This window comes from Daphnia magna, linkage group LG6, assembly GCF_020631705.1.
Source record: "Daphnia magna isolate NIES linkage group LG6, ASM2063170v1.1, whole genome shotgun sequence".
Classification (NCBI taxonomy): Eukaryota; Metazoa; Arthropoda; class Branchiopoda; order Diplostraca; family Daphniidae; genus Daphnia; species Daphnia magna.
The window spans coordinates 9,138,011-9,159,150 of NC_059187.1; the positions used below are offsets into that span (position 1 = coordinate 9,138,011).

General features: G+C 39.9%; 1 long non-coding RNA gene across 3 annotated transcripts; it reads right to left on the minus strand.

Moving 5' to 3' along the window:
- Nucleotides 1-322: 322 nt before the first annotated feature.
- On the minus strand, nucleotides 323-20,726 carry LOC116933470. Of its 3 annotated transcripts, none has more exons than XR_006648159.1 (7): nucleotides 20,585-20,726; nucleotides 18,254-20,519; nucleotides 17,549-18,201; nucleotides 17,369-17,446; nucleotides 17,059-17,214; nucleotides 16,690-16,782; nucleotides 323-1,195 (listed from the first exon to the last, which is right to left on the minus strand). It is a non-coding gene; the product is annotated as an uncharacterized LOC116933470 (long non-coding RNA). The 3 variants fall into 3 exon arrangements; XR_006648158.1 differs by lacking the exon at nucleotides 323-1,195 and adding an exon at nucleotides 9,174-9,626; XR_006648157.1 differs by lacking the exon at nucleotides 323-1,195 and adding an exon at nucleotides 13,425-15,054.
- Nucleotides 20,727-21,140: the final 414 nt, after the last annotated feature.

Consider the following 21,140-nt stretch of genomic DNA (forward strand, 5'->3'; position numbering starts at 1 on the left):
GGGTGGGGGGGTTTAATGAAGCGAAGAACGTCACTGACAGTCGAGACATCATCGGATGATCATTCATTCCGCATAGTGGCAACGTTTGCCATGCAAGTAGGAAACTATTTGAATGGCACGTGTAAAAAAAAACCTCTAACAAAAGAGTATCGTCCATTATTATACCCCCCCCCCACCCGCCATTCAACCAACACCTTTTCTTCTGAGCCGAGTCTCTTGACGCGTTTCTGATGGCGTCGACTTGCGTGACATAATGGAATCCCCCCCCCTTCTCATCATCCGTAATTCTGCGCAAAAAGCCCACAAAAACACGGCCCCTTTTTCCCCGCGCGTCACATAATTCGAAATATTATAGTAGATGAGCCCACTACAATAAAAAAAGAAAAAGGGGGGCACTCATTAATATTCATCGGGCTCATTTTGGGCCAGCGCTGTTTAGCTTTTAATATTGGATTTTTAATTATTTGTTTGTTAGCCGTAGAAAATTCATTCGTCATCTACAGTTTGAAAGGCTTTTTAATATAGAGACACACACCCCCTCTGTTGGGTGGCAGAGGCGATAAACAAATCGAAGAGCGAGCAGCTGATGGAACTTTTAGAAAATGGCCATTTCATTTGGCGAAAAAAAGTAAAACACGAAAGGAAAGTTTGAAAAAAAAAGAAGGGCAGACAATTTTAACGAGATGATCGATGTTTTCAAATTTAATCTGTCAATCTGCTGCAACATCTCGCCTCTTTTTTTGCCAGCATTCAAAATGACATCACGTTCAACATTCAAGCTCGTTCACGCGTGAACGTTTTCTTCAAACCTATCCCACGCACAGCGTCTTTATGCGCAGTTAACGCAATCTTTATTCAATGTCCAAAAAAGGTCAACAAAATATGGCGGGCTATTCCATCATGTGAAACAACACAAAGAAACATTTTCATTTTTGATAGCCACACACACAAACAAGATGCCAAATAAAATGTTATACTACGTAGACTCAAAGTCTATTCCTCTTGGCTGCTGTTGCAATCTGCATGTCAGCGCCTTTTTTTTATTAAGGCACACACACACATACACACACAGTGAGAGAGAGAAAGTGCTGCAAGAGCCGTGGGTTGCTGCAACCGCGCCCGGTCCATTATCAAACACGACAGGCGAGTGACATTGATCAATGACGACGCCAGCAGTTTCTCTCTCTCTTTCACCCTGGAACATCCACAGACAAGAAAAAATAAAATCCCACCCTTTTTATATTTTCTTTTATAAAAACAAACTTGGGAGGTGATATGAACGCTATTTACAAGTAACTCCTCTTGTAATTCGTATGAAAACGTAATGGCGCGCACGCATCCACTGTGTTTTCTACCTTTGCAAACGATCGTATGTTTTATTTTAAAAGATTCCAACTCGACGCTCGGGAATTTAAAAACAAAAAAACGGTCATGTGTGTGGAACGCTAGAAAAAAGAGTGTCGTTGCGTTGGCGTGAAAGAAACAAGAGAGAGCTTTCAAGGAGACACAACACGCCACTCGAGCACTTTTGGACTGTACATGTACGCGATCAGAAGGAATCGGGGGGACATTTTCTTGATATTGTAAACACTTCCTTAAAGGCAAAGCTTTCCGATCGATGCCGACAAACTGATCATCGATTATTCACGCAAGTGCAGCATCCAAACAACAAAAAAAAACATTCTCCTATTGACTGACATCTTTCTCTCCAAATAGCCAACCGTCGCCATATCAAAAGAAAACATCTCATTTTTTGATACAAGTAGCAGCCAAACAATTCCTATTCATCAAAAGATGTGATTGGCAAAAGAGTCTATTCCCCCCCTTGGTTTGCGGTGCCTTGTGATGGATACGAGAAGGAGATAATAATAACCAGACCGACACTCTCTATATATACAGTAGATGTGAGAGTAGACTGTTTTTTTCTAATCACATCCGAGAAGAAAAGCATATGTGTGTGCCTGGTTGTGGCGTCAAAAGCAATATTACACAATGAACAAACAGATAGACATCAGCTGATGTATAAAGGATATACGTACACAGTCCCTCCATCTGCTTTTTCCTAGCTCGTTATACGTAGCCTAGCAGCGTACACGATAGAATGGCCCTAACAACCCAAAGTCTACGAACTTTGGGTACATGTTGGTTATCCTAAATAAAATCAGTTGAAAATTTAAAAAAATCTGTTTACGCGCACTAAAACTTTTGTCTTTTTTTTTTTTTTCGAAAGACGCGTTGAGAGTTTCTGCCGTCAAACTTTGCTCGCATGCGGAGGCTGGGTTCGATGACACACGTGCAAATCCATCAACTGGAAATAAATACATTACGCAGAGTTTGCCTATCCTATTTTCGACCATGTCCTGGAGCTCAGTTTCCTTGATTTCATTCCCAAATGTTTGGAACACGATTTTCCAGCATTCCAAATCGAGTTGCATAAACCAACTCCCCAAGTATAACAGAAAAAATAAATACATTCAATTTGGCGTCCATGGTACATCTTCAATCTGTATAAGAAAATGACCAAACGTAGGCAGATATGTCGAATGGCTTCTACACAGAAAGAGAGAGAGAACTTGATCGATTCAAATAGATTCAGTGCTGACGAGTGGATCACACTCTCCCCCCTTCAAACACTCAACTCAATGGACACGTCGTAGCTCTACGTACAATACTCACAAATCAAGCGAATACGTTCCATCCTTTTTATGTTCTTTAAGCAGTTCCTGACGAACAGATCCATATATTATACAGCATATCCCAATGAATACGAAATGTGTTGCCGCACCTCTCTTTCGGCATTCAATTGAAGATGGAAGAAAATTCAATTGCGAAAAAGAATCTCAAATTGTGCGCCTTATTTTTGCATGTCCAATAGAATCGGTAGATAGGGGGGGGACAAAAAGAACATCACATGCGTATAGTCTCTTTCCATATAAATCGATCGCCAGCAATTCGCATTTCATTATATTGAAAGTCACTTTGACGCTACTCTGTTTGGCTTGCTGTTGAAAAAAAAAATATAAGAAGAAGCGAGAAAACGAAAACACGGACCCCTCCTCTATGGTGAAGCCGCCAAACGGCTGATTGCATTCGATTCAGCCTCCCCAAACCTTCCTCCGGTTCCTTCTTCTTATTCCCGAATAGATGGGGGGAGGGTGGTCCGACGCCATTGTCGGCGAGCCTCCCGACGTGACGAGATTAAGGGAAATGTGTCGCGTGTCTTTCTTTCTGACCAACAACGACGATGCCCCCCCATTTCAATGGTGATCACGTCCTCCAACAGAACCCGTCGTCAACGACTCGCCATATTTTTTTAAACGAGCCGATTGATCGTCCCAACCGGCCCAAGTTACTCTCTTTAAATGATGTTCTTCTTCCATATTTTTTTTTTTTAACTGGGCGGGTTTTCAAAAAAGGGGTGAAATCACGCAGTTCTAATGCAACGCCATCCGCATTTCGGCGTCTAACTAGTCGACAAGAAAAGAATAAAGGCGCGTGCTTTTATAATAAATCCCGAAAATCTGTTCTCTCTAGACACACGCCAGAAAGTTAATCAAGTTTCCCTTAATTGGCGAGAGCGTGCAAGCGGCAAAAAGATGCCAACGTGACCTCCTCCCGAAAAAAAAGAAGTTTCCCCTATAACCAATCAGACACGGATATTTTAGAACGAGTTCAAATAGTTCACGGACAACAAGGAGAAAAGTTTTCTCGGAATCAATTGGACCTTTAAATAAATAAACGTTTCCAACGACTTTGTTTCTTGGCCGTTTGGTTAAAAACAACCAAAATAGATACGGCGCCATTTGTTTTCGAAAAGATGTCCTCAGTTTAGAAACAAAACATGAATTTGAAGAGAAAAAGGGTTAAACATGTTTTTTTTTTCCTCCCTTATTTTAATCCTATTTGTCTTGCGTGCGTGTGTTATCTAGTTAAGCTAATCATTCCCTTTTTTTTGTGTGTTGGAAATAAGACTTGACACCTTTGCGAGGAAAACATTTGAAGCCCCATCTACAGCGGACTGTTTTTCAAAAACATTCCGTTGCTGACGTAAGAACGAAGAACCTTATACGCACAATAATCGTATGAAATCTTCCTCTTCTTTTTTAGTTCTACGCGTTTCAACACGTTTTTTTTTCTAATCAAATCAAAACCAGACAGGTGTAAGGAACGCTCACAGACCGCACCGACAACAAGAATAACCTCTCCGCTTTTTATTACGTCAAATTTCTTGGCCGCTTAAATAGAGAAAAAAATAAATTCGGAGAGATGCCGAAAAGGAGCCGAAAATAGTCAAAAGGGAAACAAACATAAGACGTTGATAATAAAAAAATAAAATCTGTCCAGTGATATAAATACACCATTAAAAGAAATAATAAAAAAATTTTGAATTCCGCTACTGCGCTGGAACACCAAAAAAAAAAAAATGTTTTCCTTTCACCGCCAAGAAAATTCAATTTTAATTGAAAAAAAAAAAAGTGGGTGGTCGGACAAGAAAAGATGACGACGTGCTCATTTGATATTATGATATTCCCCCTCTCACTCCATATATACACTTCCTCCATCATGACGCTCCTGCCCATCCCCCCACATTATTATTATATATACCGGAACCGACGACCGCATGACTAATTGTCAGTCGGGTGGAGCGTATGATGGAACGAAACACAAGAGGCTCGTGTGCAATATGCCTGACGTTAATGAGTTTGTTCGTGAAAGGGAAATGCCATTTTTTAACTTAAGAAAATTTGAATAACACGTTCAGCGATGAGCGGATGCAGAAATTTCGTGGTCGTGAGCTCCTCTTTTAGTTGTCCTTTTAACATTCACGTGCACCAGAGTGAAGCAAGTGACGTGTAAAATCAAATTGCAAGGGACTTAGTTTTTCTTTTTCCTGCACACACACACACTGAAGGCGGGAAAATGGCGGTCTTCCGAAAACATAAGAAAAGACTTTCGTCTGGTAGGGACTATATGCAAGACACACGGGTTTCCCTTTTCTTTTTCTTTTTTTTATCGATTCCGCTTGAATGAACATCTTCCATCTTTCTTTTCCCTACTTATATTCCTCCAATCTGTCGCGCATTCGTCCTGTCCTTTTGAATCGACTTCTACTTGGTTAAATATTGCGCCGTGTCCCGAACAGTCCCGATGGGAGAAGACCCGTAGTAACGGGAAAAGAGCCAGCTGCAACAGTGTTCATCTGTCGCTACGTGTACCTGCATGTGTACAGACGTAACCGCGCCATCTTTTATTTTTTACCCCCCAAGAAAAGATTTTTTTTTTTATTTTAATTTGTTCTTTTATTCCAACAAAATGCCTACTTGTTTATTCTTACGTGATACGACACCTGGCGGACAAAAACAATAAACGATCTTTTCCCCCCTTTCTTGTGCGTTCACTAATACAACAGAAGGGGGAGGAAAAGACTGTTTAAAAAAGAAAATCAAAATAAAGAGGTGGGTTTAAGAGAAAGAGCTTTTCTTAGTCTACGAGATCGACGCTGTCATCAGCTAAGAGCTAATAGGAATCTGTTTAGATGAGCGCATCCGTGCTGGAAATCGTCTCTCCGCACACGATGATGATGGAATCAACGGATCAAGCTCCGTTTTTTCTTTCTTTTTCTTTATTATTATATCGGTTGCACATCCAACTGACTCTCTCTCCCGAGGATGAGAGAATAGCTCCCCCCTCTCCCACCCCACAATAAACGTGCTCTCTTGCTATGAAGCCCACACTGGTAATTAGACATCGATCCAAAAGGAGATGAGACTCGAAATCCTATGATGACAACGTCTGACGAGGAAAGATGTCTTTTTTATTCCGTGCTGCAGTTTCATCGTTTCTGTGTCTGTGTGGCAACCGATGGGAATACAAGAACTGTCTCTCACTGTCTCAATCGATTATTCATCATCATCGTGAGGGGAGGGAGAAGCGGACGATGATCCCCTCGTTTTATTCTCAGACACGGCGGAGCAAAGAAAAACAAAACAAAATCGGGGTAGTGCGAGTAGGTGGCTATATAGATCCTGAGTATGTTTAATTAAATAGACTCCTGGCCCCCCTGTGACATTTCCGCATTTTTCTCACACACACTGAGTTACCTATACGCCTTTCTCTCTTCTCCTTGCATTTTTAATGAGCGATTCTAATAAACGATGGGCGAAAATTCGTAATCTTTTGCACGGACGCGAGTTCACGAAATGAGATTGCGATCGTTTAAATAATTTCCTAACGCATTTACGTAACAATTAGAGGGGTGGAATTTGGAATTTAAACCTTTGAAAGCAATGAGATGTTCGTTATTTCAAACGTAGCCCGGGATCACGCGGAAGTTTCGGCTTCAATGTTTTATTTATTTGTGTTTCCAAATAGATGTAGTGTCTTGTATATATGAGCAAGCGGCTCGTCTAACTTTTAAAACCAGCTGGAACACACGCATTCCTTTCTACTCTTTTGTTGTTGTTTCCGTTTGCAGCTGCGGCCGACCATCGTTCCCGATGTTGTTTTTTTCGGGACACGAGGAATCCCGCAAACGCCCACCACCCACAATACTATCACTACTCACTGACCTGACGTCATAGCTCTAGAGGAGGGGGTTTGGATGTCACTAAAGGAACCGACCCAAATGAAGCCCCGTGAAAATAGAAGACCCCCCCCCCTCTCTCTCCGTTATGTCGTGCAACACGATAAGAAATTTTAAAAAAGTGAATGTGAAAAACAAGAATTCAAACTTTAGATTAATTGGCCAAATAAATCCTGGCAAAATATTCAAAAGACTGAACTGACAATTAAAATGCCTCATTTTAATTTGCAGAATTGGCAAATTGTTGACTGTTCCAGAAGTGGAGAATTAAAAAAAAAGGGTCCGTTTAGTCATCGCCAGGCAGAGCAGAAAAGAAAAAAAAAAGGGAAATGGGCCGATAACGGACGAGACTAGATAATACAAGTCAATGGAATCTAGCACAGTCATTATATAAGCATACCGTCCTGCACGTACTCTCATACAAACAAACGTTAACAGATTGGGATGGCAAAGGAAGTGAGCCCCGTTCAAGAGGTCAATAGTCCGGTCAGACGAATGACACGAACGGACCAAGCAAAGGGCCAATGAAATCAAAAGGAGCAGCTGCCATCAGCGATAAACTCGGTCGGTCATCACACAACGTCCTTCCTTACACGCCTCAAGTGTTCCATTTAGTCTATTCCCATAACCCCCCCGAAAAAAGAAAATAGAAAAAGATAGACCCCTGTTTTGACATTTCATCCGTACAGCCACGTCGAGTATATAAATCATTTAAATTTAACGATGCATCCAGTATTTTTCTCACGCCTGATTTAAAATTTTTTCTTTAAAACAACAACAACAATTCCCGAGATAAAAGGACGAGCTCAAATTGGAACTGGAAACTCACCAGGACATCATCACGCCATTTACAAAAACTGTCAAACTTGTTCTTATTTTTGTTACGTCCTTTTTTTTTCAACAATCGAATCACTCAAACGGCGAGAATGACACGTCCGCTGGCGATACGATAAGTCGGCAAACAACTCACGTTGGCGCGATAGTTCCCAAATGAAATGACAGCTCCCAGTTCAATGGGGGGAAACGTCTTTAACACGAACTTCACACACGTACGAAAACACACAACTCGTTCGACGCACAAGAGCGAATGAAAAATAAAGACTTTTTTCAGCGGCTTCTTGGCTTTTATGTCTCTTTTTTCATCTCCCCCCTTTTTTTTTAACACACCTGATGACAGTTTAAAAATGACAAGCGCAACAGAAATAGAAAAAAAAAAACTTTCAAAGTGCGAACGCGGGAGCGCGCTAGTGTCGACTCTAACGGAGGCTAAAGCCGACTGAACCCTCTTCCCGGCCCTTGGGCTCATTTTCAATAGAGGAAGAAGCTTCTCTCTCTCTCTCTGTAAAGCGCCGAAGAAGCTCCGAGACTCCCTCGGTACTAGCCCCTTTCCACGCAATAAACAACCTGGCCTGTTCTTATACACTCTCTCCTTCTTTTGCATCGTTTAAAAGAAAAATCGAAACCTTTCGCCTTCAGGAAAAAGAAAAGACTTGCACATCAGCCACTCAAAAAAAAACAAAAAAAACACAGAAAAAGATGATGAAAAAAAGGATGACTGTACGACCTCTCGCTTGATCGCATTTGCAATCTTCCCTTTTTACAGGCCCGCCAAACTGATCGTCTTTCAAAAACTGTTTCTGTATAGGCATCGGATTTTAAAAGAAATGGCAAACAAGTTGGGACTCGCTAGTTCCTTGGGCCGTGTAGAAATCAATTCGTTACACACGGTCGATATCATCGACTTGTTGACATTACACCAGCAGAATCCCTATGCCGAAATGTAAACTGTACACGTAAATTTAAAAAAAATTTAATTTTAAGGTGCCTGCGGGGGCGCCTGTAATTTAAACAGACAAGAGAGAAAGACGGAAATTGCGAATTAGAGAGACTTGCAGCCAAAAAGAAGGTGGGACGATGGCGCCTATCCTTTACGCTCGCTTATATCCTGTTGAAAACACGCGCCTTCTTCCTCCCCGTCGTCCATTTTTTTTTTTTGTTATTGTTTCTTTTTCGCTAACATATACATAGACGCAAGACGCCAGTGCCCGGATATATGTACAAAATAGATCCCAAAAGCTACTTTTAGCTGCTCTTGTAATACAACTGCAGACGAACGAAATTCGGTTTTCACGATACGATTCACGCTCACGAAAAAGAGAAATAATAAAAAAAAAACGGGATTTTTCGCATGAAAATGTTCACCAATTTACATTCAAAATAATGCGATCGATAATCGATTACATTTTTTTTTTTTTTGGTTTTACTTATTCAATGAGGCGATAAGGAAAAATAAGGAGGCGGGGAAAACTATAAAAAAAAAAAAGAGTGTCTCTGTGGTAGATGTGGCGGGGACGTAAAGACAAAAGAGAATCTCTTCTTTTTGGACGCTCCATCTCCTTTCAATCAGAAAAGGTTAGATGGAAAGAGGTTGGGTCGCGGTCCTCAATCTCTTTTTTCGGGGAAGAAATGAATCGATTTCGCTTTGCCACCCAACGAACCCCTTTTCGTTCTCATATTAAGGATAGATCCTGATGATTCGTTAGCGGAAATTGGTCTCGTTTTTTTTTGGCTTCCAGGCCTGGCTCATCACGCGCGCCTATTTATGTAAAAGATGCCGCCTCCAACACGCAACAGTCGACTCCCAACACATCCAAAGAGACAATATCACGGATATATAAAAAGTTTTCCACGAAATATGGCCAGAAAACAGAAAATTCCAACGGGAATTGCACAATCCAAAGTCGGCAGTTGACTCGACAAAACATTTCAACTAGACGAGATAGAAAAAAAAAACACATTTTTTTCTAAATATGACGAAAAGATGATAGAGTTCTACCCCCCCATGATAACAAAAGGAAAACGTGATTTATATATGCACAGAATCCCATACAAGTTTTGTATGCACAGTATATATTGTGTTCGCCTTTTTTTATTTTCCCGCGTGCTGCTGCTTTGTCATCTGTTTTCTGTCTTCTTCTTTCCCTCGGTCGACAAGTCGGCGATTCTTTTTCTTTGCCCCTCCTTTTCATCTTAAGAGATCCATCTGATCCGGATACGTCCAATGGTGGGGAACGCGGGGTGAGTATAAAAGAAAACTAAGGTTAGCGGCGGTATTAAGAAAGAAAAAGGGTAGAATGAGATATCGATCCGCGGCTGAATGTCTTCACCTTGATTCTTCTACTCTCTTCATCACGAATGCAATCTCAATTCATTTAGTGGCCTATACGTGTGTGTCTTCGTCAATATGAAGCATTCTTCGTTTATCAAGAAATAAAAAGACAAAAGATTTCTGGTTCTGTATTGTTGAAATGGCAGCGTCGCCCATTTTCATATTTTTTCTTAACCCCCTCTTTCATCAAGTCAAGAAAGAATCTCTCCATTATTAAGAATGCTGTGTTGTCAGAAAAAAAAATCTAATCAACTGTTCATTTGTTTTATTTAGAAGATGCATGTCTATCCTCCAAAGGCTCACGAACTTTGATTGGCCCAATGTCTGCCGTTATCTACCCCAATGACTACAATGTCTTTATAGCAAACAGCTGTTGTTGTGTCGCGCAGCCATTTAAACAAATCGTGCGGTCGATCAGCGGACAAGCTACGACCGTTTGCGGTATGAAAAAAAAAATTAAATAAATCGCATTTCTATTTCCAAGTCGCTTCTTGATCCCCCCCAACTCCGACCGGGATCAATGCGCAATCAATATCAAACGGGCCGGAATAAATCACGGCAACCCGCTTATTGTCGTCCATCACACACAGGATGATGTGCGATATAAAAGAGTAAGGCAGGTAGGTAGAAAGATATTGCGTGCAGTTACATAAGGACGAAATCTTTCTAGGTGGTTGGAGACATTCACACGTCCACGAGGAAAGGACATGGGGGAGCGCCATTATTCCTACATGTGTAGTTACCCAATAGATAAATAGGAATATAAAAAAGGAGGGGTCGATAGAACATAATGCCATCTATCGTACGAGGATAAGGGGAAAAAAAGACAGGGGGAGGTAAAAATGGGAAGTAAACAAGTTGCTAACGAGAGCAGATGGTCAAGTCGTAGAGACACAAGATACGTTAGTCGCAACATCCAAAATAAAGTCTATATGCCTAATTTTCTTTTAAATACTGGTTGATGGGCGGCCAGATTGTAAGTCAATGATTGTTGGAGCGCAAAAACTTTTACGGCAAAGTGGAGACTTTGAAACAACGCGCTTGTGTTTCACCACCAAAACTAAACCATCCCCACCCCAAAAAAAGTCTAATTACAAAGTTACAGACCAGACATCCAAGTCTGCCCAATTTGCATGGCTTTCTCGCATCTGATGTACGGTTTCTCGTGCCACTGTCAACTGTGCCCCCCCCCCTTTGTTTCCGACGACAATCAACTCGACCGTCTGCCAAGAGGATGAAGAAGAAAAAAAAGAGGAAAGGACTCGACTGCATCCGGGAATTGTACAGTTTCACTTGTACAAGTCGCCCCACAGTTTCTAAATAAGATCGGCCATCGCAAGAATACGAAACGATCCATTGCCCAAGTTTTAGGACTCGGCAATGATGTCTCTCATATAAAGTCGTACATATTTGCATAAATCATTTGATGAAGGTCCCTGCTCAAACAAACATGGACGCGTCCACTATTGAACAATCGAAAACAAGATCAAAAAAAAAAAAGATATGAGGGGAGAACGAAAAAAGATTCTACGCAACTCCATCTGTGTGTTGATTCAGCCGTGATACGGCGTTGAGTTAACCTGATCCTTTTTTTTCTGTTTCCCTGGTGTGTAACACGATTTGGATCAATGGCATTAGCTTCGTCGACAGTAAAAAAAAATAAAAAAAATAGGGTGACACACCCCTATTTCTTTTTTTCGTCTGCAATATATCCGTAATTTATAATTTGACATTGACAATTGAAGAAGAAAAGGGATCCAATGATTCAGTAGAGAGTTTTCATCATTGGACGGCCTCGACCGTTTGTAATCAAACCGATAAATAACGATGACCATTCGTCGTGTGGGAAGGGGAGGGGGGATATAAAATCCGGTTGGACAGTATTCCAAATGATAACGTATGACATACACAGAGAGATGAAGGGGGAGGAAAATGGACTCTGTCCCTTTTTAAGCTCCTGGTCAGTGATGAATCCAATCACGGTCAACTTCAAATCTCTTTAGCTATATAAATGTTAAAGCATTATAAGAGTTTACAGCATTGCCTCCCTCCTCCCAAACCATCATGCAATGATATTATTGATCGCATCTGTTGCGACTTTTTCCGCCAAATAAAAGAATATCCCCAAGGCTTTAACGTGTCACGTTGCGTTGGCGGCCATGTCTTGTTTTTTTTTTCGCACTACCAGTAGATATATACTTCGATAGGTACTACGTATGACAAACAAAGTACTACCTACACATAGTGGCACACTTTTAAAGCTGTTAAATATATACACGTCAAAAAGAGAAATGGAGGAGGGGGGGAGCAACAAAAAAAAAAACAGAAAAGAGGATTCCAAACAATTTGGAAGTGCTTTCCGACGTTGAAGAATGGCTCTAGTCCATCGAGCAGTGAAAGGCAATCCCACTCTCGTTTTTTTTCATCGGACGACTATACCTCATTGTGAATTTAGTTGCTGTTGTGGGTATTATACCTATTGGTTTGTTAATAGGAAACCAACAAAAAACAGAAAACCTTATTCCCTTATTAGACAGTCTGCTTTAAAAAAGAAAGATTTATTTTTTGAAGAGTCATTGGCAATCGATTGCCGACTCTCTTTTTGATGAAAGTCAATGTCTTTTGTGTGTAATGGAGTGGCAAGACCTTTTTTTCTTCTTCCAATTTTCTTTTGAGAAAAAAAAAATTATACAATAAGAAGGAAGAAAAAAAAAAGGAAAAGTCAATAGGTTCAAATAGGCCCATCGAGTTGATGGAAGCTGAGAGCGAGTCCATCAAGGTGGAAGAGCCTCTTCATTTGCCTAGCGCGCTATACAGCAGGTGAGAGGGTAGGCGCGTACTGGTGGATGGTTCTCACGCAAAGGAAAATCCAGCAAAACAGGCAATATAGATGCAAATGACAACCCAAAGTTCAGGAGCTCTCCTATCCTCCCCTTACCCCAACTCTCATAAGAAAGGCTTTCCAGTTGCCATCGATAAACACACTAGGCGTGTATGCCCTTCTCAATTGATGCCTCGTGACACGCTTCCTTTTGCCTACGGGCGTCTTCTCCTATTCAACGGGGTATAGATTTCCCGACTCATTCCGATCCTGCCTCATCTCAACTCAGCAAAAAGTCCTTTATTTCATATCGATTGAGCTAAGCCAGCATCCATCATCGTGTGTTACACAGAGGGACTCTTTTTTTTTTTGGAAAGTGTTAGACCTTTAAGTACCCGCCCTTTCATCTCTCTTCCCAAATTATTTTCCAATGTTGTGTGCGCTAGCTGTTTTCGCGTCAATTCAAAAGATCCCATTTTTTGCAATGCCTTTCTGAAGATGTTTGAGGCGATGAAAAAAAATTGACAATTGCATCACCTTTTTTTCGTGTAGACCAAGGTCAGCGCGCGTTTGATCCTCATCAAACGCTTAGCGTGTGAGGAAATGAAGGGCCAGCTGATATTAATCGCATTTTCTGAGTAGTAAGCAACGACGCTTGACTTTCCCGTTGAAAAACCCCTTTTGATATATTTTTTTTTCCCCCTTTCACAGAAAACGAACGCAAAGCTTTCAACTTCGAACAAACCGGCACTCCGCCGTGTCAGATAATTCACGACCGGAAAACCACGTCATCACTCTCATCGTCTGTGCGTAGGAGCCCCCACACAAACAAGTAAAAAAAAAAAAAAAAATACACAAATCAAACAAGATTTTATGTTTCCCTCTAAGAATAATACGATTATATCAGCACAAAAAAAAAAGGTCCGTCCCGGCCAAAACAACAACAGAGGAAGAATATAAGAAAAGACATCGCAACAGCAGTTTGACATTTCCGGATCAGATCCCGTTTTTTTCGGCCAACAGAGCAACAACTCGTCTTTGAGGATAGCCGTCCTCCCTCCGCCAGCGTCATTCTATTCTTTCACATAACCGTTGATCACTGCGTGTGTTTACACGCAACCATTACCATAAACATGAAACGTTTGTGTCTGCTTCGTGCGTCTCCCTACCGACACAATGCATGCAGAGCGTAATCGAATTAAGAGGCAAAAAAGAAACAGACGCCCAAACAGCAACGGAAGCGAACCGTTTGCTGCTTGCTACTGGATGCAACTCCGATCATCCGGAGTCGTATAGTGATGAAATACCGTCGGCTCTGCCATCGTAAAAATAATAAAAAGAAAAAAGGGGGGGAGCTCTTGAGAGAGATTGAAAGAGAGAAGAAAAAGCCTTAAAAAAAAGTCCGGGGTTCCAATCGAAAAGAGTCTGTAGGCCATAGAAAAATCAAATGAATATAAACGAAAAGATAATAATAAAGAGATGACTGCAAGAGAAGAAGAAGAAGAAGAAGCCATAACCGGAATCGAATCCAATGGGGCGCATCTCTACTTTTGTCGTTTCCCTTCATTCCTCTTCCCCCACAGTCTTCCGGGATTTTCGCTTTTCTTCCGGCTTTTGTCTGTTCTCTTCTTCTTCTTTTTTTTTTTATTCCCAACTACAGTCCCATCTTTCCCTATTGTCTGCGCCTTTATTCGAGCCACCTATCGGCCACCAGTTCAATTTCTGGCCATTCACTTTTCAATAGAAGAAGAGAAAAAAAAAAACATAATATGATGACGGAATGCGGCTATGGACTACTACCACCACTCTTTTGAATCTTGTTTTTTATATATTCCGCCCGAAATGAAATGATCGATAAGTGATGACGATAACCTGAAAACTGTCGAGGGGGGAGAGTCGGTTGGGCGGATTCAATGGGGTTTGACATCTTGCTGCTGTTTTCCTCCACCATCCGGATGGATGTGTGATGGATCCGTCTAGTAAAAGTTAGTAATAACGCAATGTGACTCAGCCGTCGGGGGGGAACCGATCAACAAAACCTTTTTGCAAGCCTCAAAAACAACCCTCTAGCCCCCTCCCCACCACCCTTAGTTACTGGCACTATATCTACTAGCCATTATTGCAACTGCGATCATTCAAAATGATCGAAAGCTTCAATACAGCAGGCAGCAAATTGCATCCGGGTTGGCCCCTATCAATCCGCACAACACAAAAATGAATACACATTCAATAAAGCTTTGTCGCGGATGCACCGCAATTGGAAATTGGTTATTGTTGATGCGTAAAAAGCGAGACGACCACAGTGCTGACAACAATAAAGAGCCGAATCGAAAAGGGTATACAAGCGGAACATATATACAACGAAACGCATTTAAAGAGTATCCATTTCGTTTGGTGGATGGGTAAAAATATCGCGAATATTTCCTGGAGGGAGCCAAGAGAATTGGATCGCTAAAATAGGCCCCCATCAGACAGGAACGTCTGTCAAAAAAAAGGAAAAGTTGGAAAAGATTTCTCTAATTCATTCCCCAGTTTTCGCTAGCAAAGATAAGAAACCATTGGATTCGACAAAAAAAAAACATTCCCTTTGCAACTCACGTTCTCCTTCGTCATGACTCTTGAAAAATCTCGGCTGTCGAATCCATCATCAACACGCTAACCTATTGCTTTTGACGGATCACCGTGAATACAGAGCAAAAGAGAAACCAAGAAAGAAAAACTAGGGTTCCAAAAAGGAAGAAATGTAGCCCCACTCCTCGAATGATGGATGATCCAATCAATGCGCCTAGTGCTGCTGTTACAGGAAGTCTTTTACTCAGTCCCCCCCATTTCCCGACGGGTTGTGTTCCATACACGAAAAAAAAAAAAGATGATATTCCCTTCGCTTTTTTATACGCATTTCACGCCTAAAGAAAACGGCACGGAGAAGGAACCAAGAGGGGGAAAAAAGGACCCACCGTTAGATCACCTTTTTACATCTGGCGAAAGGGCAATCGTCGGGATACGAGACTGTCTATCGTCCTTCCATTAACAGCTGGATCCATCTCGCAAACACACTCTTCCCTACACTGACCCCTCAGTGCTTTAGACATTGTCGGAGTTAAAACATTCTGCCAGAGAAAGTATCGGGAAGATCAACAATGTTTAGTCCGTGGGGCCTTTTTAGATCGATACGCAATGTTTAAGAATCTAAATCTGGAACAAACTCCCGTTTCTCGAGTGATGGATAAACATAAACGATGGTTCGACTGAAACCTGGGAACCTTCTCGTGTGTAAACGAAACGTTGAAGTTAAAGCAAACTGATGGATGGTATGGGCTAAAGGGTATAAGAAAAAATGACCTACGGTGATTGTTCAATCGTTTTGATTCGATTCGGGAAATGAGTACTAAACCAAGGACAGAACTTGGATCATCAAATACATCAAGTTTTGGATTGAAAGTTAAAACGAGATAAACTTAATTATGGCTGAGAAAATTTAAATCAGAAACTGGCAGTGCGAGATTTCAATGTTTTCTAATCCGTAGAATGTCGAAAGGAAAAAAAAAAAAATCCTTTCGATTTTCTATGGATTATTTGCTTATACAAAATTTTAAGAAATACCACCGAAGCAGACGTCAAGTCTTCTTGGAATCACTGGCAAAACAAATATTGAGCTTTGCTGCCATAGCAATTTAAAATGAAAAAAACAAAACAAAAACAAGAAACAGAAAAATAACGAGAAAGGGAAGAAGATGGAAAAGCTTAAAAAAATCCTACTGACGGATGAGATTTAACAACACTTTCAAAGTCTCTGAAATGATCTGTTAGCCGTATCCCCAGAAAAACAAAAAAATGTTCTCGAAGCACAACACAAGGATCGGAATTCAATTTGCCTACCACATAACGTAGCAACCAGATTTTGGCGCCAAAAACCCACATTTTTCCTTTCACAGCAAAAGAATGCCATCTAGCGAGCGAATTTTAGCCACTACTGAAAATTTGTTTCAAAAGCATGGTGCCTTTTCTTTCAATAAAAATTCCTTTTCCAAAATTGCCTCAGCTACATAAATCAATCACTGTAATACACACAAACATCACACAAACTTGGCAAAATATAAAAATGCATTCACTTACTACTTGTGGACTTTTCTTTCGACTCCTTCCACATCGATGGCTACGGCGGTGGACATTCACCAGATCGAAGTTGCTTCTTTCCATGTTGGAATTCTACAAACAGCATGTCACACCGAAAAGATATAATTTTCGTATCAATTCGAAGTTCTCATAAAACATTGGATTAGAGATTAAGGTGTACGTCTAGAAAACTATTCAAACTTCAGACATAATTTTGACTAGTTCTAACTTTAACATGAAAAAAAAATCTAAGTTTCAATACACTAAGATATGAGAAATCGAAATTATCTTCTACTTTTTATAATTTTTGCTTGATATTAGTAAACGAAATTAAAGATGGATATAGATAAAACTAAAGAAACACAATACCTTCGCAGGAACGTGAATGCAGCCTCGTTGATCGGGAAGAACTTAATGAGTCACCCAATTGAAAGATTGCGAGTTGAGACTTGAGACCACTTCTATAATGCGGCGTTGCCACGTGCGCGTTGCCCTTTTGCTCTATTATCCTCGTCCATTGTTATTCTAAGAATTAAAGATTCTAATTTTTGAAGCTTTAAATGTTTCTATAAAATAAAACAATAAGTTATAGGCATAAGCAAGCTGAGAACAAACAACAGTTAAGGCAAATTATGATGACAATTTGTAACGAGATTTTAAGTTTTGAGTTTTGACGTACAATGGCCACCGCCACCTGGATTCGACCTTGATTGCCTAGCGGATTCACCTTGTTCAATGCAGCCCAGTGTCGCTCTTCCTAAAGGTATAGTTGAATGGGTGGGGTATTTAATATGCAATAAAACGTCAGTTATTATTGCTATGATTCTTATTAAATAAAGTTATGAATGGTTTAACCTACTTGCAACATGCTGTTCATGAGACAAATGTTGCCCAGATTGTTAAGCCCGGAAGGACCAGGTTGAACGTAACGGGAACTCGAGAAAACCCCATTTTAACGTGGAATGAAAATTTTTGAAAATGAATTTCAAAAAAGGGGAGATATGAAGGCAAAACAATGTGTAAACATTATAACTGAGGTCCATGCTGTTGTCCAGTAAGATGACTTAACTGTAAGGAAATGGTGGAAAATAATCTGTAAGCAAACATCCAAGGCTGCTGATTTGAATATGACATCTTTCTAAACCATGTTCCTTTTTTTATCAGCCACCAAAGTTTGGTTTCCCATTCAACTTACTTTCCTGGATTGATTGCTTTTCCACAAGCAATTCTTCATAAGTCTGATATCTTGATTTCATTCACAGATGTATGTTGCTTGTTTCAAGAATTTTGAAAATATTTCACAGAACTTTTTCAACAGTTTTTTCATAAAACATGCATTTAACTAGCTGTTGAACTGATTTTGGAAGACCTTCTGTCATTTTATCTACAGTACCTTTTTTTTTGTCAAATTTCTTTGCATGTTTTCTGAGTTTCTGGATATTTGTTTCATTTGAGCACTGTTAAGTATATTTCCATCCACAGATAATTGGTGAGCATTCGATTATCAACAACCTAAAGATAGAAGTAGATTAATTTTTGTATTTTTTCAGTTAATCAAAACTACCTTCCAGGCTATTGGTTAATGTGAAGGAATGTGCAAGTTCCATAATGTTTTAGGTAACAACACAAAATCAACATCTTCTGTTAAATATTCAATAAATATTAAAATAAACAGACAAAAAAAAACTTTCTGTTAATAGTCTTTTAGAAGACCTGCTTTTTCAATTTATTCTTATGACAAGAAGGAGAGATCCCCAACATTCTTAGAATCCCATTTATCCCACTCAAAAAATTTTGTCTACAAATTGAGCCAATTAGATACCTCAAAGATATAAATACGAAAATTATACTATGCAGAAAACTACTGCTCTCTTAACCTACCAAGTATCACCATCACTTCGAGGCTAATTAATCGAATCTTTGATCAAACTTTATGCAGTTTATGGTCGCGCCTATTGCCCATCCAGATGGCATTAGTTAGCTCCGCCTGCTCAGTCTGCTCAATCCAAGATGGCTGCTTACTCCAATCCAGATGGCATTAGTTAGTAGTTACCGGTAAGTGTGGGCTTTCCGTTTTTTCTTTTTTGTTACAATGTGATACCTTCGTGTAGTCATTCCGCTGATATTCGTATTCAGGTTTTATTTGTTAGTTATTTTATTGAGGTAAAATCCTTTAGTGGTGACTAATTGCAAATGTAATGGGACGCCCCGAAATGCGAACCCCGATTGGCTCAGGGCCAATCCCCATCTACATCTACACAAGAGACAAGACACGCTGATTTGTGTAGTGTAGTCCAAATGGTCGTTTGTATAGTCTGCCGCTAGATCGCACCACAGCTTGGCGGGAAATACCACAAGAAAATACTCGTTGGTATAGAAAATGGTTTGAGCAAATAGCTTTAATTTAAGATTTAAGAAATATCATAGGAAGATCGCAAATCAATAGATAGAGAATTTGCTACAAAGCTGGGTTACAGCGTTGGGGGACTGATAAGTGATAACAGAGCTGAATGGCCTGGGTGCGGGGACGAAAAATTGCACTAAATACTTCCAAACGGGCCGGAAATTCGAGATTCAGGGTGTTAAATTTACAAATCTTTTTTACAAATACGTTTTAGCTTTTTCTTAAGTTTATGCTTCTAGTCTAACGATAAGTTGCAAGATAAAGCATCGGAGAGATTGTGGGTTGAAATTTGGAATTTGTTTTTAGGAATTTTTTGTCCGACTGGTGTTTACAGAGAACTTCTTTCTTTTTTTTAATCTCGTTTATGTTTGTAAACATTTTGAATCTAGATGGAATGGAAATTCCGCCTTCGCCCCAGAGGAGGCAACGTTGCACGTGATAAATCTTTGTTTACTGTACACCAGCAGACCATACTTATTCAAGATTTTGATTTTTCTACAGTCTTTTTGAAGTTTCTGTGGGCTCTTTGCCGTATTGTTTCTCGTTTTAGTCTCAACTTTCATGAATATGTCTAAAAAATGTGTGTTTTACCTTTTGTCATTTCTTGTTGTAATGTCTAATGGCCTTGGCCGTTTCATTTCAAGGTCCCAAAGTCAAATGCATGTAATTCAACGATTGGACGAAAAATATGCAAATGACGACGTGGTTCGGTATGGAAAACCTGGATTAACTTTTAAGGTGATAATTAGCAAACTATGGCAGCTTCAATTACAAAAGGGCATTGTTGTCACCTGTATTTTAATTAAGTTTATACTTTGTCTAAATTGTGAATAATATGCTTCTTTTTGTTTTCTTCAGCTGAAGAAATTTGATTGGTCGACATGTTCAGGACCTGATGCCTTAGCCCAGATAAATGAATTTGACCTTTCAGAACCATTGTCAATACCTGGGAATGTCACTGTCACAGTTGATTCCATTTTAAGAGGAGACATTACAACCCCACTGAAAGTTTGTGTGACAACACTTCTGTTTTTATATTGATTATGATTAACTTGGGTTGTGTGAAGGTTATTGTACGAGTTCAAAAGAAAGTTGGGTTCCTGTGGATTGAAGTCCCTTGTGTTGACAATGTTGGTTCATGTGACTATGAAGATTTATGTGCAGAATTACCTTTTCCACCTGGTGTCCCATGTCCTGAGCCATTTCTGGCATTGGGCTTGCCATGTAACTGCCCAGTATTACAGGTATACCTAAAATATTTCTTTTACCCTCTTTAGACTTTAATAATATTTCATATCTTACTGTAGGGGGATTACTTTATTAGAAACAAACTGGTATTTATTCCAGATGAGCATATTCCACAGTTCTTAGCTCGTGGCCAGTATAGTGTCCAAGTTCGAGCTTCTATAAATAGCCAAGAAGTGATCTGTTTTCAGTCAAAATTTACTTTAGTTTAAATACTTGCCTTTTAATGGTGCCAAATGTTTATACCTTATACTAAATGCTGTGTTAACATTTTCGAATTTTATAAGTACAACAATTAGTGTAATACTCTTGAAACACGTTATTATCGCTTTGTTTGGAGCAGTGTGAAGTAATGTAACCATACGGCAAACGTAAGAAACCGCCATGGAAACGAATATGTTATCACCATTGAAAGTAACGAAACTGAGTATGAGTAGCTTACTTCAAGCAAACCAACATCAATGCGTTATTCATACTTCATAATCATGGCCATGTTCATAATTCAGAAGTGAACATAAGACTTCACTGTTGCCAGATAACTCTAATTCGTTTGATTGAGTTGAATTTTTAAGAAATAAGGATTGACCAATTAAGCCGTTAACAGTTCTATGAATCAGGAAAAAAAAATCTGATAAAATTCTACGATGAGAAAAATTAAGGGCAATAGTGTAAGACTCTGCAGTATACTATATACACACAAGCACGACACATGCTTTGTTGTGATAGCGGCAGCGCCTAGAGTTCGTCGGCCATGCGTTGGTTACGAGCGGTTTAAATTATGTGGCTTCTCTTCTGATGTCAT